Source organism: Mycetomoellerius zeteki, unplaced genomic scaffold (assembly GCF_001594055.1).
Source record: "Mycetomoellerius zeteki isolate Tzet28-1 unplaced genomic scaffold, Tzet1.0 scaffold108, whole genome shotgun sequence".
Classification (NCBI taxonomy): domain Eukaryota; kingdom Metazoa; phylum Arthropoda; class Insecta; order Hymenoptera; family Formicidae; genus Mycetomoellerius; species Mycetomoellerius zeteki.
In genome coordinates, this window is record NW_017255996.1 from 231,075 (window position 1) to 257,596 (window position 26,522).

The window sequence follows — 26,522 nt, forward strand, 5'->3', positions numbered from 1 at the left end:
TATATATAATTCAATATATTAATTATAGTATGGCTATTGTTTGCATTTCATCTTGTATTTAATCTTTCACATGTACCATTTAAACATAATTCTATAACCGTCAGACACAGTCCGAATCATGACACATGAATATCTGAATATGAAATGTGACCGATCGAAAATGGCTAGTTATATAATTTTAGATCTTGAAAGTGAAGATATATTAATAAATTCCAGCAGATACGAGATTTTCATTACTAATCGAGAAAATACTTGAACAATACTAGTTTTTCTTTCTTCAGGTATGATCAATCAGCACGTGATTCGTTCATAAAACGCACGCGAAATATTTTTTCGTTTTAAATTATGAGGAAAAGCAAATTCGTTCGAAGGTGCAGTTTTCTATGTCATATCAAAACGGTAAAAAATATGGAAATTTCCGTAACATTTATTCGTCATAATTAAACAAAGCAAGAGTGATAAATGTAATGCCTTATAAATACGTGTATGTCTTTATACGAACACAGTTTATAAGTGATAAAACTGGACATTGTACATAATAATGGCGGGCGCAAGATATAATCGTATTAAATTTTGTAATTAAATAATAAAAGAGCCCACAACAGCTAATTAGTACTTAATAGCGAGATGGATTAAAATGCGCTTATGAATATCGTACGTGCCGGCATTGTTACAGCAAAATTATGTCCGCGCTGATCCAGAACAAATTAATGCCTCAAGCTCATCATTTTTAAAGCTCCATAAATAATAAATCGATATCTCGATTATCGATTCACTATCGATAACGTTAAATAAAATTGATATAATCAATAAACACATAATTTTTTTTTCCTATTGAAAAAATTTACAGTATCAAAAGAAAAAATTCTTGCGAATGAAAAATACAAGTTATACCTAATAAAAAGTAGATCGTTAAAATGGATGTATAATATATTTTTATATTGTATTAAAGATTTGTGTCAAGAAAATGTAACTAAATAATTCACATTACGTCAGTAAACTAATTTATGGTTATAATGTAATTTTTTAACAAGTTTATCGCGTTGCGTTAATTTTTGTACGATTATAATTGATTTTTTTAAAAATCCAAGTCTACAGCGTTCAAATATAAAAGAATACGGTTATAAAGCAAAAGGCAATAAAAACAGAGGATTTGAACAAGATTATAAAGTATCGGGTTTATCAGAAAATCATAAATTCTATGTTAGCTTATACATTTATACGATTTGTACAACCAAAAGTTTTTAAACGACAGAGATTATGATATTAAAGAAGATTTATAAGATTTTCTGACCATTTATTCAATTTATATCCGTATTCGTCTATTCAATTAAATAACAATAGTAGTTTTTAAGATATTAATTTATTTTGCCTTTGCGTGCATGCATGCGTGCGTGTATTAGAATTAATAAAAAATAAATGTAGCACGAGAAAAACGATAAGTGTATATAGTGGTAGGCAATATATTTAATTTTTCAAGACACAGGATATAATAAAATATTCATGAGCAATAAACATTCAATATTCAAATTAACAATTTTTCAATTAGAAAACGCATGCATTATAAATAATAACGCATTATATTCGTACAACAGAACAGAACCAGCTACGTTGCACACGCGAAATATTATAAAAATAAATGAACTTATAATAAACGGAATCGCATAATATACCTCACAGTGCAAACAATAGAATAATGTGAATAAACTGAAAATGAAATATATAATGTGAAAAAATCAGTCAAAATAAATGCACATACACGTTTTTGCTGAAGCATCTAAATATTTAGCTAAATGCAAATCTAAAAAACATTTTGTTGGACCATTAATTATGTAGGTAACAAACATGATGAATACTGGCTACGATTACATCGTGCGGTTAGTTCGCGACCTAAACAATGGGCGTTCTTGTTTAACCTATAGGTTAAACAAAGGCATCTATCGTATAGGTCGCGAACTAAGAGCACAGTGCAAACCATGCAAAAAGTTTTGATATTCTCAATAACCAATTTGAGAACGTCTTATACAATTATTCTGATAATCAATGATAAAGTTATGTATTTTCAAATCTGTAGGTATCTAAATTTTCAAATACTTCAGCAAAATCATTCTTTCCGTGTACCAAGCATTGCGGTAATTCCAAGTTAGGTACTATTAGTTAACTGAAGTAAATAGAATCGATATCATAACGAGGAATTCGAATTTCAAAAAATCAATAATTAGGTCGAATTGTACGATAATCCAACGGTCTAGATTGATTCACGTAAAATTAGAAATCAATGCCTTTTAGTCTCAAGTAAACACGATAGAAAATAAACGATAGTAAACCTTAAGCTATAAGAAATCACTCCAATCATAGTTGATTATTCTCCTCATATTCAATTCACATTGGTCAATATTTTACGGCTTAAAGCTTATTATATTTACTTGTGTTTCGAAAGTTATAATTAGCGATGATAATTACTAAATATAAATAACTCATCACAATTTTTGGTCTTATGGAAATTCAACACTTTAAACGTTATTATAAAATTTATTCCAATTCTATTAATGACATATTATATCACAGAATTGTAATAAAAAAAACAGAGAAAATCAAATCGGGCGCGAATGCACTTTCTTGCGATATTTTCCCAATATCAAGTGAGAAGTCAAGTGGAAAATGCAATGAAATTTTATGAGGAACAAAGATGACTTTTGGGAACTTCAAAACGTATTCGGTCTAAAAGAAAATGCTTTGGATTGAAATTTGGATTGGCGGAACTTGCTTCGGAACGTTGCGTATGGAACTTTAAGCAGAAAGAGGGAATCGACGTGTACCGAGAGAAAAAGAGAGAGAAAGAGAAGGAGAAAGAAAGAAATATTCATAAATCTTTGCGATAGTTATGGCGAAGCGTGACTCTCTCCCGATATAAAGGAAGAAGGTTGAAGTTACAGATTGAAGTCATGAAGGACTAGATTTTAGTGGCGGCCGACGACACAGACAACGGTTATGGACGGGATAAAGAATTCGGAATTCGATTCGACGATCATGTAAGTTTCCATGCGAACGAGCACACCGACGTCACGATTTGGATTCACTTCCATATACGTGAAGCAGGTTCGGCAACGTTTCGAGGAGGACCGCGGATCTTATTGAAAGTTCCTACCCGTAAAGTCGGTCTCCGTTGACTGACCTGGATACATGCTAGCAAAATCCCAGTTCTTCTATAACTGGAACAGGTAAAACCGAGAACAGCTCTTCCCTCCTTCCCTTTCTACCCTTCCTTCCCGGGAGCGACGATCGAGTTACGATAAGGTTTGAAACGCATTGCTAACAAGTTCGCGTACCTGAGCAAAGTACTTTCGCCCTGTATTTGAAGAACTCGCCCCAGTAACGTTCGTTCCAGTTAAAATTAAGTCTTTTATTATACATAAGTCCCAATGCGTATTATTATTATAGTATGTGGTTATTTCTGTTCTCTTTTTCACAAATCATCAGCTTTATTATAATAACTGCCCTCTTAATAAATAGACTAGATTTTTTCTAGTATAATTATAATATTCGTCTTTTTTAAAATATACTATATTCGTATATATTATATATCACGAATTAAAAAAATTTTGCAATTATAATCCAAAATAAATTACTGGCTTCTTTTAGCTATCAAAATGATGTAAGTTAAGCTACCTTTCTATTTTTGTTCTCTATCTTCTTTAAGGAAGATAGTTGACGAAATTAATGACACAATTTATAAAAATAAAATCGGACATGTATCGTATTATGTACATTACATGTGCCATAAAGATGCGAGAATCTAATCAGAATCTAATCATTTTTGTTAAGGAAGAGTTTCCTCAGAATTGGTCGAAGGAGTAATAAATAGAATACATATAACTCGATATAGAATACTCTTAATCCCACTCCATCATACTTTCGCCATCGCAGCGCTCTTCAGTGTCCTAAAAGCCTTAGTAGCTATCGATTTTACGATTTAGACAAAATTCATTCTGTCCCAACGGCGCCGAGTATATTTGCGCGATCGGGCATGCGCCATATAAATAAGGTCGGATCGATAAGCCATGCGGACAGAAAACGAGGAAGAATGGAAAGCGCATGAGAAGCGCGATCACGGCGGCGGAATTAGACGCCGGCATTTCCTCTCTGTAGTTCCTTTACGCGTATGTTAGTGCGCTGCCTGGCTGACAAGAAAATCTCAGGTATCGCGGTTTTATTTCAATCAGACGTTAACGCGCGCACGAAATCTGCGAATCGTAAGGGCGTCACGATGTCGAATAATCCTCCGGGAAGTAATCTATCCCTGCGAAATCTTACCACGAGAAAAAAAGGAACACTGAAAAAAAAGAGGAAGAAAGAGAATAATACGCTGTAGAGTTATATACATACGGCGGGCCATTCCCGCCGGAAGAGCAAGCGGATGAGTTTATATGAATGAGACCGCGAGTATTGGTAATCCCGAAGATTGAGTTTGCAGTAAAGTTTCCAAGTCGTTCCCTCGGTTCGGCGATTTCTTTCCTTCCTTTTTTTTTTCTTTTCTATCAACGCCGACGCGAGCGCTGGAATGGAATTAACGAATCAAGGGGCACGAATCGTGTGGCGTCGCTGAAAGTTCGATCTTTGACGATCGGCAGATACGATACGCGATCTTAATCGCGTCCCGAACGAACTCGGGAAGTTCTATCAGAGCGAAGCTTCGTTCTCGGTTTCCAGTAACGTTTCGCCTTCCGTAACCAATACGGAAACTTCGTGAGAAACAGATAATAGTATCACTCATGCGAACGTATAATTTGTTTATTGCTAAATTTATTTTCTCCGATTAAAGCCAAATATTTTCAAATATTTCTGGATACACATGAAATATCTATCTGCAATAGAAACAGGTTTTATCGCGGATCTGATTGCATCGTTACCAGATACTGCAGTGTTTTTGTACTATCAAGCATTTATGACGTGCAATATATTGTAAACATTTTTTATATTTTTACAGGGAGACGAATGTGCATCTAAAAATTTTTTTAAGTTTTTTTTTAATAGCATGTTATGAATTATAATTCGTATGTAGTTGCTCCTCATTTTCACTTATCATTTATCGTGTGAATTAAATTCGATAAACTAAATCTGATCTCTTCTAAATTCAAAAAACAAGCTTTATAATATGGAAAAATAACGGATGTTTATTTGGTATCTTTTATGTACTAATTGACGACATATTGGGAAGTTTCGATACAATACAAAACTTTTTATTGATGACAGCTACAGATGAAATAAAAAAAATACTGCAAAATATTATTATACTGCCATATTCAAATAACACAAAAATATGATACTTTTTCTGCTTCACGTAATCCGCAATGAATTTTTAGGCGCATCAAATCAATTTTCTACCGTTTAATGGACATGTGTTATGTAGCACGCTTCAGAACTAACGCAATGATAGCGGCAGTCGCTGCATTGAAAAAAAAGCAAAGAACGATACAAACTCAATTAACTTTACACAGAACATTCACGGAAATTCTTTTTTTGTATATAACGCGGACTGTACAAACGGAACACGGCCAGAGGCTGCGCTTCATTCTCGACTTCCGCCTACATAGTAAAAATTTTTGCTGGCCATAAAGCTCTTGCGATATAACCGGCAATATGTGCAAATTGTCCCTAAATAAAAAGTGTACTGTAGGAATGGCACGAGAGCGTGACGGTGCGGTACAGGCCATCAGATCGATCCTCGTACGCGCGATTTTACGCCAGAACCGATTTGATTTACTATACCGGAATTTTATAAAGTCGCTTGTGAGTTTCGATTTGCAGAAAGAAGAAATTATTCGCTTTGTAGAAACATTTAATTAAATCAGAAAACAATTTAGCCGTACTTGGTAATCTTTCAACGGTATCACCTTACAGCGTGGCAGTGATAAAAGTTTTTCACAGGATTTATTTCGATTCTCTGATTAGAAGCTTTCGTAAACAATGTGATAAACCAAATTTTCGCCCTTCTTTTCATTTCGATATTCTGATCTAATTTGATCTCATGAATGCACATCAAGAATACACGGTGTAAAATAAACTGTTTCAGACTCAATTGGATTATATTTTACTAGCTCGTTCTCGAAATATAAAAGATTGTTTTCTTATTAACAATTTAATGAAAATCTATAAATGGCGTTACTTCTACATTGAAAGAACAGTTTTGCGCAAGTATTTAAAATTTAACTAAATACAAATATAAAAATTATTCTATTAGACTATTAAATCAAATAATTATGTATTATAAAGAAAGATTAAGTATAAGTTGCTGAAATGTTAAATTTTTTGCAGCATCGTTCATCATGTTTAAATTTCCTACATAATTATTTTGATGGTTCAACGAAACTATTTCAGCCTGTATCTAACTAAATTTTTAGATACTTCAGTAAAATATCTCTCTCTCTCTCTCTCTCTCTCTCTCAATTTCCATATAGCATTAAATTAAACTCGATTAAAATTCTACTAAAGTAAAGTTCGCCTTAAATTAATTAAAAAATAAAATTTTACTGTTTATTCACTTTCCAGAAATTTAATATATTAATTAAAGGTCTTCAATTTTATTTGTTTGTAATCCAATAGTTAATTAAATAAATAATTACTTTCATTTGTTTATCTTTCAGAAATTTAATATATTAAAAGTCTTCAATTTTTATTTATCTGTAGCCCGAAATTTTTTGAAATTAATAATTTCAATCATATTTTTATAAAACAATTAAGATTGTATTGGCAACATAATCCCTGCAAAATTTTAAAATTAAAAATGTAATAATATTTATACTTTTCATATAAAAAAATAAGAAAACTATGTATACATATATAAAACAAAAAAATAAATAATATCATATATTTAATAATATATTTTTATAATTTATTTACTAAATTATTTTTTTGTTACTATAATACTTCAATATGTAAAAATGTTATAATAAAAACTTCAATTTTTTGTATAAATACATACTTTGATTAAGATTATGCAAAATTTTATTGCGATATACCTCTTTAGTTATTTTGTAAATAAATTAAGTTTACATCATTTACTAATTTTTACTTATTTATGAAACAACTAATTAGTGAATTGCAATAAAACTTTGAATAAACATAAATGATCTTGATTCAAAATACTAACGCAAAAAATAGAAATTTTTGTTATCATTCTTTTATATTAAAGTAAAGTAGTAACAAAGTATAGTAATAAAATAATAGCAACAACAAATAATAATTTAGTAAAGGAATTATAAAAATGTGTTGTTAAATATACGTGTTCTTTTAGAGCCGTTACATTACTGTATCTCTTGATGATGTTATTCACTCAACTGGTGAGGTTGGTTTCACTCTATAGGGGAAGGTCACCGATACCGACATACCACTTTGTTTTTAGACAATATTTCTTAAACAAAAGGTAAAAATGCAACTTCAAAAACATAAATACAAACTAAAAAGTGTCTTCTATCAGATAGTATAAGCAGTTTTTATAGTACTGTTTGCAATTTTGCAATAATTAAGTTTTTCGTAAATTATGCAAAAATGAGCGTCTGACAAAATGGACTCCAAAACTGACATAGTAGGTAATAATGCCAACATTTCTATTCTATAAATAAAGATATACCCTATTCTGTAAAGAAAACTAATTTATGAAACTATAAACATTTAAAATGACATAATATTATCAATAATACAGTCACTATTATTTTAATTACACAATTTGCAAAAGAACACCGTAAGAATTTTCTTCTCGGATTCATAGAATTTGTTTTTAGCTGATTTGGTATAGAAATAAACCACAAATATATGAATTATGAGTTTCTACTTCTTTAATTAGCTAAACAGATCACGTTTTTATTCGTATTGATAAGGTGCAAAGATGCAAAGGTTTCTAAGAAATAAGGGGATGTCGCTTTAGGAGACCGATGTCAGACCGGTGATCTTCCTCTACGTATACCATATATATAATTTTAGTATTTATTTTTTATGGAAAGTACGTGGATGGTTCAAGTCAAACCGGGACTTTTATTCTCATGAACATAAGAATAAAAAATTCCCAGTTTGACTTGAATCACCCACGTATAAATTTAATATCTAATATATTTCTAATTTCAAAATTTTGCAAGAACTATATCTTAAAATATATCAAAAAATAATATTGTGTATGTATATAAATATCTCTGAATATTTCGAAGAATTTGCAAAGTGATTTCTCCCCCCCCCCCCATCTCTTTCTCTCTCTCTTTCTCACATCATAGAACTGACACATTTTAGGTTGATTAAGAACGAGTTCCATCGCTTTGAAACTTAATTAAAGTCAGAAGTAATTTTCGCAGAGTCGATATTCGGCTAGAAATAAATTAAACGTCAGCTAATTCACTGGAATTCTTTTCACTGCTTTTAAATTACGAAACTTTTTAGTAACCAAATGTGACAAAAATGCTGTTATAGATTATATTTTATAAACAACTTGAAACGCTTATATGTTTTGCAATTTTTAGCTTTATCAAAAATATACCTTAATTAAAAATATTATAACACAATAAAACAGGATAATAATAAATTTATTCAAATTGTATAATATAATTTTGATCAAGTACCTAATGAAGTATTTATATTATTCTTACATATTAGCTCTTTCAAAATTGATTAATATGTACACAAAAAAGCATACAACCTTATAACAATCTCATATATTTTACACTATATTAATTCTTCTTGGATTTTTTGGAGCATGAAAAAAATATATAAGATAAAGTAAAAATTATTGCAGGAATAATCATAATTATAGAATTATAGGCATCAATATATGTAACTTTATACAGCAATGAACTTATTCAAATTATACTTGTAAGATTGATAATAAAATCATAATTTGTACATTTATTGCGTTTTTCAAAATTCTAAAGTTATAAATTATACTCCACGATCTCTTTCATACTGTCTAGTTTTTCGAAAAATAAAATCAGAATATATTGAAACAAGATTCTCAGCTATGTCTCTGAAGAATCAAATTTTCACAAAAAGTGAAATATCTTTGCAGTTGAAATATAATATATCTTATTTGTGCGTGTATGTGTATGTATATGTATGTGCTTGTAAAATTCGTATTAATCTAAGAACGATGTTGTGTTATGTTATTTCATTCCAAAAAGGAGAGCATAATGTTTGAACGTTTTTCAACGAAATTCTCAAAGACGACTTTGATCTGCGATGTGGAAGTAAGTGCCCAACTGGCGAACGACTGACGTCGTTCATGGACTTATTGGAAGATAGCAAGATATACTTTCTTCTGAACATACGCGGAATGTGGTAACTTAGAGTTGACATTTCGAAAAGCGCCTTTGAGTGCAAGATAGAAAAATTCCTTTCCACTTTCAAATCGTCATAAAAAAACATTTGGCTCGAAATATGTAATCAAAAAAACTTAAATTTTTATTTTACTATTCTACTATTTACTTTTTATTTTACTTCTCAATTCTCGATCATTTTATTTAGATAATATTTAATAAATTAATAAATACTAAATGTTACTTCTCTCTTATATTTTTTCATTTTCAAAGCGAACAATACGGGTTTTTGTAATTCATAATACGACATGTGGAAAAGATATCATTTTAGTATATTAAAACAGTAATCCAGTGCTATCTCTCTATCCGGATAGCCTATAATGATCACAGAGATCGAAATTTCTCTCGTCATATCGCGATTCGCCACGATTAGTTTCATTAATGCATATACCAAGCCATTTCTCAAAAATGGTCGTGGAAATGTTAAAACGACAATTCTCGATTCTCACGTACGGTTGTACTGTGAAATTAATGCAGTGAAAAATAAAACGCGAGATATAAAAAGAGAACAAACCTAACAATATCACATCTCTTCGTTGTAACGATCGATTAACCAGCGTGAATCAGGATGTTCCAGCTTCGTTCGTTTATCCATATCTCTGACATCCAAGCCAGACGCGAAACATCAATAGATCCCTGTCATACACACGATTGCAGATTCAATAAGCTGCTTCGATGAGGAAGAAGTGACGTTATCTATCGACACACGAGAACAACGTGATGCTGCTGACCGTGCGGGAAAATTATATTATGCGGTGAATAATCTCTTGGCACGTAACGTCGGAAGATACCAAAACACATGAGTAAAATATCTTCGTTATAACGTATCTATATTATTTTTATGCATAGTGACTGCAATGCATAATATATTTTCAAATTACTTATATATTTATTAGGAAATGACGTTACCTATTGTTGAAGTCTTATACAGGGTGTTCAATTCAGTCTATGCCGATATCTCGGAAACTATCAGGAATAGATGAAAAATTATATAAAAGCCTCTTCAATAGAGAGAATTACTTTGAAATGATTTTCAGCGCGAACAAAACCGTATTTGAAAGAGGAAAGGGAGATCAAATTCTTTTAATGGAATCCCTCTATAAAAATAAAACCAATCGATAGAGTTCGAAAAGACGAATCCATTGACCTATGATATTAAAGCTGCATCTTCGATATTATGACCACAACGAATTTTTGAAATCGTCTCTGGGGAATATCGATTCCTATTCGATCAATCTGTCCACGCTTCGGAAACTAAAAGATGGACGAGCTCTATCGATTAGTCTTATTTTTGTAAATTCGATTAAACAAATTTTACCTCTCTTTTTCCCCTCAAAATGCAGTACGAAAGGTATTTAATATGGGGTTTTCTGTTTTATCTCTCGAACTGAAAATCATCTCAAAATAATCCCATTAATAAATCTTTTTCATAATTTTTCATCTATCTTTGATTTTCAAGATATCGGCGTGGACAGATTAAATCAAACACCTTGTATATCTATAATACTCAAATATTCAATATATTAAACTAAGAACAAAAAATATCGCACAATAACAAACATAATTTATCAGCATTATCATATTTTTCATTTGTCTTTCTAAAGCTAAATCCGCGTAGATCGTACTTTATACGTAAATGATGCAATCGTGATATATACTGCAAGATCGCAGTCACGATTAGAGATGAACGGGAGCATTCGCATGCTTTTAACACCAGATTTCGCGGTCATTCATAGCCCTTGCGCGGCAAGCACATTTTGGCATGCTTTCAAAGGGTAACACACAGAGTAAGCGACTCGCGTATTTTCTGCGAGTTTCCACGTCTGTTGCACTAGACGGCAACCACCTGACAGATCATTCGTCATGCAGGAATGAACGAGGAATTCTCCCTCTCTCCTTTTTTATCTCACAAGCACCCCCATATCCGTCGTGTAAATGTCGCCGGGAATTGGCGTCGTCTCCTTGTCATCGTCGCGTCTACGTCCTCTTCCTTCTTACGACGCCGCGTCGCTCGTACATAAGGGAATGCACGACCAGATTCCGGCGGTCCGTACGTTCCCGCTCATTAAGGAAATGCGAGCATTCTAATTTAGTACGTCGGTGGCCTCCCACGCGTGTCTCTCTCGCTATTTTTAGTTAAGACGCGCTCTGTCGCCGAGACGCGTCTGACGACAGCTGGATCGTGACGCGGAAGTTTGTGCGCTTTATGACATTTCATGAGAATTCTCAGGGGAGAAACCGTGTCACTCGAAGACAGTTGTAAGAAAATGAATTTGAGGATGAATGAATTACATTTCGAAACATGATTCTCGGACTGTATATTATATGCATGTTTTGCTTCTTTGAGACCTTCAGTGTAATAGAATAGGCAAAAGGGTAAAGCTTAAGAGATCGGTGTCCGTTTCGTAACTTTCTTCACGACGGAACGAGAAGTTACAGGAGACTAGCTTTCGAACGATTGACTCGAAGCTTTCCCGTGTCAGGAGCACCTGGTCGAAGGAAGCGACTGTCACGGGAGAGCGTGCGGAGTTTGAAAGTAATTTACAGATGGAGGGCCGGGTTAAGGTAAATAAACAAGATTGCTTCGTAAAGTTTCCATGGAAGAAGAATGGCTTTCGTCTTTGTAATGATCGCGGCGCAATGTGAAATTCGCTAGCTAGCTAGATAATGGTATATCGTTCCGCCTCCTCTGAATGTAGGTCGAAAGATCATAAGTCCGCCGAAGAATTAAGCCCGAGGAACATTACGGGCATGGGCCAGGCCGACTTCCAGTGAGAAATTGCGGGCGAGATAATATTGGAAGTATAAAGCTTCCCCAACGGTTTCCCGCATCGCGAGCCGACGCTTTTTGCCAGCGGTAGCGATTCGTTATCGCGAGACAAGTATCACGGCGATACTTTATATTGCGCAAACCAGCGTTATCCGAGATTTACCGTTATTAAGACCGTCGCAGATGCCGAACATTTCGCAGCACACAAGTATTATTACTCAACGGACTACTCTTTCATGAATTAAACCTATTAATATAGAAGCTATTTCTGCAACAAGTTTTAGTAGACAGAATGGATTAACAGAGATTATAGCGAAAATTATTTAAGTAGACTATTACTTTACTCTGACCACTAATTCCTGTCTAAACGATACTCTCTGATTTTCTTACTAATGATAGCGTACAAATTTTGTTAAGTCTCTTAAGAAAAGAGGGCTTAAAATAATCTCCTTCTTCCTTTTAATAAATCTGTCTTCTGCTCACAGGAAGAACTCCGAGGAAACGAGGTATTTCCTCGTTGAAATACACATGAGATGTGTATATTGCCAGACGGTGTGGAGGTAATCTGATGTGGAAAAGGCTCGCAACGCGCATAAAGTGAGCGTAAAGCCGGTAACAGTTGTGCACAAGTGGAATCAGAAAATCGATACGATGGTTTTTGTGGATTGTCGTGCGAATTTTAATAGCGCGCAATATTCCCGACAAAAACGTTTCTAGTTTTTTCGTTTCTATTATTATCGCGGTAAAATTCCTAAGTAACTGTAAGTAATCTGCTTAAAGTTCTCTACGTTAAAGTTAGAATAAAATATAACAAAATTTAAAATTATAATCTACATCTTTTGAGAATTTCTTACATTATGAATAAATACATATTAACATCAAGATAAACATGGACTCTCGAGATTTAACAGATTAATACTCAAATGACGAGCAATTAAGAGTAATAATTGCGCGATATTCATAAAACAAAACCAATTCGATTTTATTTTAATTCAATATAAGGAATCCAGAAATATAACTGTTAAATAATAGCGCATAAATTATCGCGCAGTTATTACTCTCAATTATCCGTTATTTAAATATTAAATACCTATCACATGTATGTAAGAATTATGTACTGTTATCGATATAGATACATATTGCTGCGTTCATAAAAAAATGATAACATTTCAAAATAAATAATTTTTAAATAGAGCATTTTTTAAATTCTAAATTAGAATAATGTTTTAATTAGAATTTAATTAGAATACGCAATTTTTATAATTTCATTTTCTTTTAATGGTACATAATTTTAAATATAATGTATTATTTAAAACTATATATCAGAAATTTTCAAAATTTGAACACTGCAATCCTAATATAATGTAAATTTTATTCCTTAGTAGAATTATAAAATTTTTTCATGTAAGCTACAAAAATTATAAAATATTTTCATGTCGTTTCTTCACAAAAATTTGTTTTCACAAATATTAGTTTTTACAATCCATTTCCTTTCATTATCTAAAACATGTTTACTTGTATAACTTTCTATCAATACAAAAAATAATATATACGTGTTAAATCAATCTCTCTCTCTCTCTCTCTCTCTCTCTCTCTCTCTCTCTCTCTCTCTCTCTCTGTTCACTTTTGTCTATAGATACATAATAGATATAAATAATCAATACAATCAAGCACCAGATAAGCTATTATAGACATAGGGTCCTCTCAAAGATTTTCCAATGAATCGCCTCTTTGATGTTTGATGTATTCTCTCTAACGGATTCTTGCTCCTATATAAAATGTTCATCTTTCGATACTACGTGTTAACCGTATAAAGAGTAATTGCGCTAAGGCTCTCTTTCAAGGTACTTTCGACGATAAAGTCAACTACTGAATGGGCAACAACCTCTTGTAGATCGAGCGTGAAACTGCTAAAGTTTTCGCGCTATTGTCCCCTACTAGGGATTAACATCGATATACGAACGTCCTTTACCAAGCTTTGTAAAATAATGGCCGTATCTTAATCCTTGGTAAATCCACTTGATCTTGAATTTGAAATATATGTGTATATGAGTCATTTATAGTCATATACGTATGTATTCATTTAAACCTTTAAACAAACCGACTGCGATACGAATATACGTGTTGAATTTTTATGCCAAAGCACTAATAACTGTTAATTTACTTATTAATAAAAATTAATTTTTAAAAATAATATTTAAAACAGCAAACTAAACTACTTGTAACCTGATTTTAAAAACCAATGATTTTAATATGCAAAAAACTCATTTCAAGCTGGATAGCACTACGTAAACTTGCTGCTCAAGGGGGTTAAAGATTCTTCATGCAGAAATCATGATGAGTGGAAAATCAAGTAAAAATACGAGGACACTTCTTGTTTAATATAATAAAGAAAAATTATGGTTAATAAAAACGTAATACAAACGTAATACATGCAATGTATTGTACATATAACATATATACACATATAAATCGTTTATAAGTTTCTGGACATCTTTAAAAATAGAACAAAATATTCTTATGTAAACTTTTTATTTTGACGACATAATTTAATTGATCTTTTTTAAGTAGAAAATAACAAAAAAGTATCTGTCACAGTTTGATATGTTGTCTGGAAAACTTACAAGTTTTTCATCACAAAACTTCCGTGGATGATAGGCGGATCAGAAAAGTGAGTCCATGGATCATATCACAACTCTAGCAGTATCTCCAAAGTGCCTGGAGAGAAATATCATTAGATACGCTTGAAAAATTAATTAACAAAATGCCTAAAATATGTAAAACTGTAATAAAAAGAGAAACTTTGATAATAAAAAATTGTAGGTTTTCTCAAACAATATATATCAAGTCATGGTATACTTTTATAGTTATTTTATTTTAAAAAAGTCAAAATTATTGTAGTTATATATTGTTAAAATAAAAAAAGATGTAAAAATGTGTATTTTATTTTATTTTTCAGAGTATTCGGAAAATTATGCGAATGATATATATACATATATAAATATATTGCAATATTTCAGTATCTACATGCGTGTTTATATATATATATATATTTATACACAATTGTGGTAAATTCAGTATAAAATTACACCCATGGAAATTGTTCAATTAAAGGTAAATTGCATATTTCGCGTCCTCGTGTTTAATACAATCCCCTCTAGCATTTGCTCCAAAATACCATTGATATCTGCACAAACCGAAGTCTGGCGTTGATGATTCGTAGGATAAATTATTGTTGAGATTTGTATGTATCAAATGTAATCAAGCTACATGTTCGTATCCAAGCTGCGTTCCTGGTTTCGATCCACGTAAACGCGGTGAATGGTAAGCTGTATCACGCGCCGATCGGCCACGCCACGAGCTTAATAGAATAACTAAGCTCTACTTATACGAGACAAACAAGAGGCCGATCGTCAATTATTCGTTATACCACAGAAGTACGAGTATTGTAGAGGTACGCGTGTAAACGAACGACACACTACTGCACGAAGTACGGCTTAAACGTAACGTCCGCGTCCATATGGCGTTCTTCACCATGAAATTTTAAGTCTGTGGAATTGAGACCGCAGCTCTTCCAACGAACGGCTACGACATTGTTAGACGAAGGTAATCACGCTTGTCATCCGGTAATATAACACACAGAAGAGCTCCGCTGGACCACGGAACGCCGGAACAGACCGACGCTCGTTTTAAGGTCAGTGACATAATCAGAAAGCAAATTAGAAGCCTAACGGCGTCGCACGAGAAGAGGTCGCCGAGGGAATATACATCTTACCCTATCTCGCTTGGCGAATATACCTATATAAATTTCTAATGTTTTAAATCACGGTAAGTAATGTTTAATAGATTTAAATAAAATCTACCATGAAAATGAAACATATTTATTAGGTTAAACTCGGATAAGATGGCCATACGAGGAAGATGGTCATAGGCTTTTAGAATGACTACAAAAATGCTCTATTTAGCAATTATTGAAAAAATTACAGCCTATACGGCCATCTTTTCCGTATGGTCATAATACCCTAGTTTACCCTAACATCGCGCAATGAATAATTCGATGATTTGGATGAGGTGATGATTTGAAATCTGCAATGGTACCTTCGATCGCGCGAACCGTTGGTGCCGAGTAAGTACACCGTTGTTTCGTGTTTCGCGATCAAACCTAGTTTAGTTTCCACTCAAGTACCTATACCATGATGTCGTGACCGCACTCGACGCCTCCATACGCGAACTGCATTTACTTTCGGCGTGGACATGCTCTCGAAAAAGCGACGATGAAATCTAAGGGAAAATGCACACGTCAAAGGAATAGTTTGTGAGTACGAAATCGATGCTCGCCAATCGAAACAAATTTCATTCGCTATACGGTCTGAAACGCTCTTGGAATTGTGGACTAACGCCCAAAGCGCGTTATATGGTCGTTCTAAATTACACCGTTCAGGAAACGATCGCGCCATGGCACGTATTATCGTTAGAATAATGATGTTGTAACGGTGCGATATAAAAGCCGACAGTATACTCTAGCGAGTAAGTTAATAGGTAACTACAGACATTTTCACTCAAAATCATTTTTCAAAATCAATTCAATCATTCGGCTTACACGAAATGTAACTAAAAAGATCGCTGCAGTATGTAGAAAGCGAATGATAATAAACGAATGAATATGCATTTTTGTTTCGGTACGTGTTACGATTAGAGCATGTCGCATCGCAATAGCGTCGAGCTTTAAAAGACCATACTCGTAAATATGCAACGTGCAACGTTACCAAAACTATCGAAAGAAATACGTTCGCTTTTCCGCCATTGGAGAAACCCAGGATGAACCCAAAATTAATTGTGGTGTTCCTAATTAGCGGATAATGAATTAGTAAATGCCACAAAATTATAACGATCAATTATTAATCTATTTTCTCCCATTAACGGTCCAAAAATCCTGAAGAAGGAGAGATTGGGGGCTCATATTATGGATCAATTTCATATGCGGTCGAATTCAATTTGGTTGCGGCAAATAACGACCGAGGCGTCGATTAGCAATTACAATTTCGTGGAAGCATGGTCAACGGTACCATACATTGCACACTGTTCTGTTGAAACTTTCAAAACGCCATACGTTCACCTTGTTGCCCCGTCGGCCTTTCATCCCCGCCTTTGGCCTAGTCTCGGATCACTTCCCATTCGCAGCATGCGCGCGAGTAATGACCGCGAACGATCGATTCTGTGCACCATATATTGGTGAGCAGCGTGAATTCGTGAGGAATCTTACAAGCGAGGTATCGTCGCCTGGAGGCGTATCGCTTCGATAACGCGAATAGTTACGATACCACTCTTGAATACCCTATCGTCGTTATTCGTCGTTCGGTACAGTGAAAACGCGGCGTTGAGGATCTTCCACGTGTCTCACATTCGCGATAAGGATTACCGAGTATTGAGGTTCAACGACTTCTATACACAAGTGACTTCCCCAGAGATTATAAGCTAGGTAAAAATAACTCCGTTAATAACGGAAAGCAAGCGCGGTAGACGCAGTAGCACGCAACAGCGATACCTAGCCGGCGATACTTAACATTCGGCTGTACACCAAATGGAATTCTATCTCGTCTCGATTTAATTTGGATGAATGGAACATGCGCGGGAGACGACGCATGGAACCGGTGCGACGATTAATTGACGAAAATTCACGTTAGAGAGAATAATGACTTCCACGACTGCAGTGCTCAACGAATGGTCTTCGCAGACAGCGAGAGAGGACTGCAATTCTCATCAGGAATGGCCCATTCTCCGCGAAGATATTCCAAGTTCTTGCGAGAGCCGTAAAGAGCGCCGGCACTTTCCCGTAGCGACACTTATGTATGATAAAGTTAACGTCTGCTTCACATTTTTACACCGCGTGTCAACGAAATGGCGGTTTAGTGGCTGACAAAGAGACTGTTGATGGCAGTGGAAGCGCGATAAAGCCGTTTTCGACGAATGCTAATTGTTATAGAGCTCACTTAAATAATTAGCATGCCGTGCATTAATTAAAATCTTCATCGCAAGAAACTTCGAAGAGCTTTGAGCACCAAAGATTAAATAGTAAAAATACTGGTAATTTATTTCGATGCGGCAGTTAATTTCCAGTTGCGAATTATATTCACCCGCAGAAGCACTGAACTTCATTAAGGAATGTATACATTGTACTCATTCCTGACTCTCTCTCTGTATATATGTTCTATTATCTTCAGATTAAGAGATAATTCGTACCTAAAATTATCTTGCGGTTAAAACATATTCCAATTAAATTTGATGAAACCGAGAATCGTAAGTAACATTATAGCTACATAGAAAATCCATATTATCACTTTACACATACAGTTGCGTTTATTTGTACAATGACCAGTTGCCATAATGTTTCGCTGCGTGCAATTGTATCAGTCGATTCAAACAATGAAAAACCACAATCTATTTGAAAACAAGCTCGCTTATCAGTCAAATGATCGAACAAGCCATAGCTCGATTTTCAAAAGCTTAATTGATGTTAGTACATTTACCAATATTCTATTATATCATGCACACTATTTCTGTTAATGCATGGCGGATTCAAAGGGGGGGGGGGCCATGGGGGCCATGACCCTCCCCCTTGGGAGTTTCCCTTTTTAAAAATATTTATAGCAAAAGGTTATACATACTTTTAATATTTCTGAAATACTTAATCACAATTTTGATATTCCAAAAATATTTTTATTTTAAGAATCTTCTAACAATAAGTACAAAAATATAGATTCCTAAAAGTAAGTAAATTAAGATTAAAGTTTGTGCTACAGCTTTTATTTTCCACTCGCTCGCGCTACAAACAACAAACGTAAATTAGATATTTTGCTATAAAATGTTATATATATGTATATTTTATTACCTATATATATATTTTTTTTTTATTGTGCGTATATATACATATGTTATAAATTATATTATTCTTTTTATGTTTAAAATTTTAAATAAAACGTTTCCTGGATTATATAATTATATAGTACTTTTCAATGTAATATGCCAATAGTAACTTAAATATCTCATATTTTATATTTAACCTTGAAAAAATTTTGCTTGCGGCGCGTCAATGCCCCTCCCCCTTGACAAATGTCTGGATCCACCCCCGTGTTAATGTCTATCAAGCATGTTGTAATGATATTTATGACTGTCTAATAATTAAAAATAAATACGTTTAACTCTAGTATGCTAGCTTACGTAAGTTTGACGCGCAAATGAGCGAAGTCATTAAGCGATAAGCTATGCCTTCAGCGGTCAGCAGGCAGTCCAATCTGCCTTGCTAAAAGCGAGGATAAGCTTTTAAAAATTAAGTTCATGTTATATGTTTGGACCCCTTAATAGTCAATATTAAAACAGAGAGCAAGATAAGTGATTTCAATGTTTAAGCAGTTTTGTGTTATTGTATCTATATTTTATCGGTTATAAGGAAATTGGACTGCATACATTAAACTACATATCAGTTCAAGATTAAATTTGATACTGTGCTTATTTTGTCTTTCCTTTTAAATTAATGGATAAATTATTTCTATTTATAAAAGCCTAAATTATAAAATTTTGTCATCAAAAGTATTATGAAAATCTTGTATTGCATTAATTAAGAGTAGCCTATTTCCTCGTATTTACGTATCAATAGTAATACTGTGTCACTCAATAGCATTCTATGTTAAATATGTATTGTATATGTATATATAAATAGGTTTTAAGAAGTAAGCATTGATCTCGGGTGTGAAAAAATAAGTCCGTACCGTATTATGCTATAAATACAAATAAACTTGTAATAACAATCACTTTCGATTATTCTCAATTTTTATTATATATACATATATACATATAGATTTCCATGCTATAGTATTATTTCCATAACACCGACAATATTCAAGAATGAATGAACGTAATTCAATTTAGAGATACGCCTAACCGCGATAATTTTATCATTTATGTTGCTTCAATTCGCCAATTTCACGTACCGCGTTGGCAGATTCGGATATGAAAACGGATAACATTGTTACGGAAAAAGAACGTGTCAGCGGTAAAAAAAGACCGTATAGATTTCTAGTGTTTCACCATATGGCTTGCCGTAAACTCATAACATTTCATTCGATTCTCTCACCACTGCAGTGCCATCAAACTCATTCTATTCCGCGGCTAACAATAATGTCAAAGAAACGAAAAAGCTAACACGTATCTCTCTCTATGTAGTAATATTATTTTTTAATTTCTTTTTATATCTCTTCTAAAATAATATAATTGATCAATTTTTTTATATTTTATATTTAAAATTTTTTTATTTTAAATTATTAACGCGAGAAAGAACAATAGATGACAGTCAACGGTGTATTTGTTTCTGCTAAAACACAGCATTGTATTAATGATCATTCTGGCCTTTAGCAGAGCCATTTCTAGACAGACACAATCCGGGTGGACCGCGCACGTGTTTAATTCGGCCACCCAGTGGGAGTTGTATGCCGGAATGTAACTGACAGAGGGTTAAATATGATGGAGAAGTCCGTCGCGATGACGATGATCCTCGTAAACCGTCATGTGCAGAGCGTTCTCGAAGTGTGCGGCTCACATATTTTCTGGAAAAAGTCGAAGTTACGGATAGAAACACAACAGCTGGTACGTAAAATCGGTATAAAGAACTCTATCCGGCACGCGAGGCAGTAAATATTGGAATCCTCGTGAAACTTCGGAGTCATATACGCCCTCGCATAATGTCAGGTTCCTGTGGGGCGTTACGAGACAGACAGACTCGTCTGTGAAATAAATCATTGCAAATACCTTCCAACACGTGATGGGAAGATCTGATCTACGCTCATCTGTACACGAATTCTAAGCACCTAGGAATACCTGTAATGTTGTTAAGAGACATTCGGCATAGCTAACAACAGTAATAATTAATATTGTATTAATAACGTATTAAACAGGAAAAATTAGATCAACTGTTAAAAAATAATAAAATTTACATCTTAAAAGCGCAAGCACTAAAAAATTGAATATTATATAAATAAATTTGGGAACGCGTATTACACTGTTAAATCTATAGCGTCAAATTTAATCTATTTAATCTAAATCGCTACTGCTCCTACTAAATATATCGTTATTGTTTACTAATACGATAATTAAATTTGACACTATATCGTGTCAATTTGATACTATATAGTGTCAAATTGACACTAACCATTGTTTTAATATAAAATAACGATATGATTGAGTAGGAGCAGTGGCGATTCACACTAAATTAAATTTGACACTATAGATTTAACAGTGTACAAAACCATTCGGAACAGATTCCGCATTCCAATCAAAATTATTCAACTACAATTTCCTAGATTTCTATTATTCTCCGTATTATTTTGATCAATATAAACAAATGATTGCATGTTAAAGGTACAGCAAAACGTATTAAAAGTGCAACAATTTTCTCTTTCCGAATTTACGATTCATTAATAAACTCGCGGAATAATTCAGAAAATGTCAAACAATACCCAGTGACCGCAACCGCATTTCAAAATATCATGGAATAGCGTGTTTTAGTAGCATGCTTATGCATTAGATATCGCGTAGCGCGTGACGTTCCACCGCGTTTGCATAAACGTGTTCGCGCACCTTCCACTTTTAATGCCATCTGCATAGTTGCATGGCGCACAATGTTAAGTGACTTAAACTTTTTTACGCTGGTAATTGTAATGTAGAGTCTTCTCCCTTTCTCCCTTCAGCACGCCCCATAAGATATTCGCACGAAGCGGTTCTACGTACCGGACGAGTCGTAACTTCGAAAAACGAACTAGCTCCCGTGGGGGATGAAAGTCGCGAAGAAACATGGAAAATGGTAAACTCGATGAACAATGGTTCGTTTTTTATGAGAGTCCCGTAGGTGTTTGCGGGACTCTCGCGAGTGCATAAATGTGTGCGAAAAACGAAGGAAGAAAAAGAATCGCGGGACCAAGCCGTAACGGAAAACCCCCGCTGCCATAAACAATCATGAGTGTTTCTTTGCAGCTCGACCGTAAATTCATTCTTGTCGACGATAAAATACAGCTACCTGTACATTTTGGGCCTTCACATTTTCATATAATTCTTGAACTCTGATTTAATATGTGCATCTATGTATTTTTCGAAAAATGGAACGTTGCGACACATATAAGCAGCTTTTGATACCGTTTCTTTTATTAAGAAATATCGATTCAGCTGAATTATTCTAGAATATAAAGCAGAAATACGAACAGTCTCAAAGGTGAATTCCGCATATTTTTGTTCACATTAAAGTCATTATAATGCATCAAATTAATCAAAGTGTTGAAATTTTATGAGAGATTTATTATCAAATGGCAAATTTAATATTTTGTTGTATAGATTAATTATTATTTTGCAAAACATATAAAGATCATTGAATACATAAAATGTGTGTATAATGATATAATTTTGCGAGTCTTTCATATATTACAAATAACAATTAATAATATTGACGGACAAAACGTGACAGGAATTGAGATGTCAGTTTTGTAAACGAGACGTCGACCACTGTAATAACGTAACTTTTTAATAACAAAGTATCAGAGACCTAACAACGGCTGTATTTCATATGATAGATATATGCTCGTTGCAAAATTAAATATGCTCGCGGACAATTAATTTTATCGGCCGTTGCGGCGATACAGCAATGCGTGCAAATAACGGGTTTTCATTTCGCATATCAAATATTGCAGATAACTATCTCGAAATTATATTTACGTGAATGAAATCACGAATATCGGAGATTCGAAGCATATAATCTCATTATCATATTTTTAAGGTAAATGCGAGCGGAAATATCGATACGTGAAATTGCGTTATGCGACAATAACAAGCTTCTATGTATATATGCTCCTTGCCGAATCCTGCGCATCTCGCACGGTAATTCCAACGTTTGTCTTTGTCGTGTACAATGACGTAACAGGCAAATAAATTTTCCATCGATCGAAGCGACCCGTAAATTTTGCGAAGGGACAAACCGGAGTACCGTACACTGAATAACCCGAACTCAAAGTGCTTCTACCGGACAATGCTTCTTACAGACTCGTCCGCACAATACACTCTCCAATAAAATTGAGTGCTACCAATTATTTCCAACTATGTCAGATTTAGCTTCCAAACGCTCGAGCGTAGTTCCTGGGTCGGCGCTACATTGTCATTTAATTCTATTTGCCGAAAGCTTTTCGAGACAGTGGACATAACATATCAGAAGAAAGGGAACCGTACCGAATCTAATTTCTGACAGTCCTGGTCAAAACCGGATCCGACACGTACCTACCGAATAGGTACGTGTCGGATTTCTTTATGTTTTCTGTCCACGGGAGGGAAGAAATTCGGACGTCGATTCAGTGCATGACGTTAATCATCGTCTGAAATAATTATACGTCCGTACGCGCGACACCGTCAAGCGTCATCGTCAAACGCGGCGCACGTCAGGCGAACACAAAGCGTACGTACGCGAACACGCGCCGACATCGACGTATGGCGAGAGTACGGGGAGCCAGCCAGCTGTACCATTTGAGAACAATGCGGTGCAGCAGTTCGTATAGATGGATCAGCTTGCCCATCTTCCTGGAGAACGAGAATGAGAGAAAGAGAACGCGGCAATGGAGGGAGATGGGAGGAGAAAGCGAGAGAGAGAAAGATAGAGAGAGAGAGAGAGAGAGAGAGAGAGAGAGACACAAGGCGATTCTATGGTATTACGTACCAGCGCACAATGGTTGCTCGCACTCGTAGGCGTTGTATCTTTGGACGTACCTGTCCGGTGCACAAATAGAACCAAAGGTAGAGCGCTTTGAGTCCCATCGTGATTGTTAGTATACGTGGCAACGTCGAGAACGGGCCTTACCTGAACGACCGACCCAGGATCGGAGCAAGCAGGCAGGAAAACGTGCCACGAGAGTCTATCGAACTATACAGGCAATCGCTATATATCGAAGTTCGATCTGTTCCCTGATTGGGTTCGCACAATCGTTGCCAAATTGGAATACGCATTCCCAAATGAACCTGCTTAGAGGTTAGTTCTATGCACGAGCGGTTAGACAATCTATCGCGATCTACGTTCAAGTAGAGAATGATGCCCCTTCAACAGCATTACCGAAACGCTCGGTGAAAAACCTAATATCGCATTAAAATAGAATTTATATGCACTGCAAACAGGAGCTACATGCTTATGTATATCGATCCGCTTTCAAAATAGGCTACATGGTTTTATCCCGGTGCTTAAGACTTATCGTTAATATTCGTTGCCGTTGACGGAGTAAGCGTCACACTCTTCAGGGCACTCGTGTTTTATGAACGTCTCGCGTGGCTCATCGAAAATTCTATTCAACAAAAGTATACTATTTAAACAGGGAGTTAAAAAACGCGCTTATGTATTACAGATAAAAGTTCAAAAATAAAACGTTCACAAGACTATTATACACTAATTAACAAAAAAATGTTTTTTTAATTTGAATTAGACAGTGTTTCTTATAAATTTTTCAATGCCAAAAGCATTCAGAAGTCACGAATATCTTGTTTATCTATAAAAAGCATTTTCTTATTTCAAAATCTTACTTTTTAGCCATGTTATAAAAAATTTAAAGTACAGGATTGTTCTAAGATGGCAAATTTTCTCTCTATGACGATGAAGTTATATAGACCGATATTTATAGTCAATTCTTATTTTATTGATTTGTGTAATACCTTAAGATATACGCTCTCTGATTGATTCTTAACATTATTATTATATATATTATTATATATATTATACATTATTATATATATTAAATATATATATATTAAATATATATATACTAAATATAATATATATATACAATTTTTTAAATACATTTTAAAGGAGGTAAACGATTTATATTTTCTGATTAAAATTTCAAGATAACATTAATTTTTACACAAAAATGTCAAATATTGCAAAAAAGAATTTTATGCATATTAAATCTTAATTATCTCGAAAACCTGACATGTGAAACCTGACTAATGAAATTTTACTTACGACATCGTTTTCAGCAGTTTCAAGAAACTATAAGAAGCACCTTGTTTAATAAAAAATAATTATTTGTTATAAACTAGTGTTATCGATAATCAGTTCGACAAAACGAAATTCATTTCGATTAACTCGTTTTGTTACGATCCCCCAATGGAATTTCAATCTATTAAAAGTAACATCGTCGTCTCGTAGTTTCGATACAGATTGTGAGATCTTTGTTACATGAAATGTTAAACAAGTAAAGAATACGGTGTTTAAAAAATACAGTTACAGTATTGTACAACTTCGTATGTAATAAAAGCTATTGAATTTTTAAAACATCTTTCGTGAATACTTTTATCTCTATATCCGTCGGCAAATTGATAAACGTATCGCTTCGTGAAAATAAATGATCGGATTATCTCTGTAAAGTTAGTTTCGCTTTAACGAAATCGAAAGTTTTATCAATAGTTCTTTTTTATTTACACTCACAATAACTCCTATTCTATAACTCCTGTTGGTTTTCAAAAATAGTAGGAATTTTTTATTGATGCGTATGTAACGGCACATTCAACGGGCAAGCTGCATTCGAACCAGACATTAGGTACGTCGCAAACTTTATGTTGAAACTAAGTAGAAGATTGTAGATTTTTATATCCTCTCGCACAGCAATGACTGCCGCGCGTATCTACGCAAGATATCTCGCCGAGTTTTAACGAGATCATAACGAAGAGCCAAATAAATGAAGCATTCAAATGTTTCATAACAGAACTTAACTTTCAGATACACGCTCTCTTTAGAAGTTCACGATCGATTGCACCGTATCTCGTACAGCAGCAACATAAGTACTGCTACGAGAGATGTAAACTGAATGTTCTTTTTCATATGTTTGAAAATATCATTATTTCATAAATTTATTATTAACGTTTGTAAAGTTAGTACTTCGGTTTTAAAATGTTGATATAATTAATAGAGTTCTGGCTTTACTCCAAAGAATTCTACATTTCTTCATATATACAAAGAGTTTTGACGATTAATGCAAAAAATAAAAGTTTGAAGATATATGAGATACCAACTTCACGTTTTTAGTTACTACGTGTAACCTGAGATGCATTCCGAATTAAGCATGAAGCACATGACATTTTATATTTCTCCAGCATTTTATCTTTCTTTATTCTTCGGTGAACAACAAAGATGCATCATGCGCTTTGTACGTAAATCGGAACGTACCCCTATATTCAATGACAAAGTAACGTAACAATTTGCTTCGTCATTTGTTGGAATTGGTTGGAATGTTCGATTGCGAGAAAAACTGTCAAGTTATGGCTATGTCGAGAGAAAAGAGTTGCACTTTTTCAAGAGTAAAAACCAAGAAATAGCAAAATGTGAG

General features: G+C 34.0%; 1 protein-coding gene across 1 annotated transcript in view; it reads right to left on the minus strand.

The window, feature by feature from the left end:
- Positions 1 to 26,522, minus strand: part of kek5 (leucine-rich repeat, immunoglobulin-like domain-containing kekkon 5 protein) — a 266,130-nt gene that overhangs the window by 206,055 nt on the left and 33,553 nt on the right. The window lies entirely within an intron of this gene.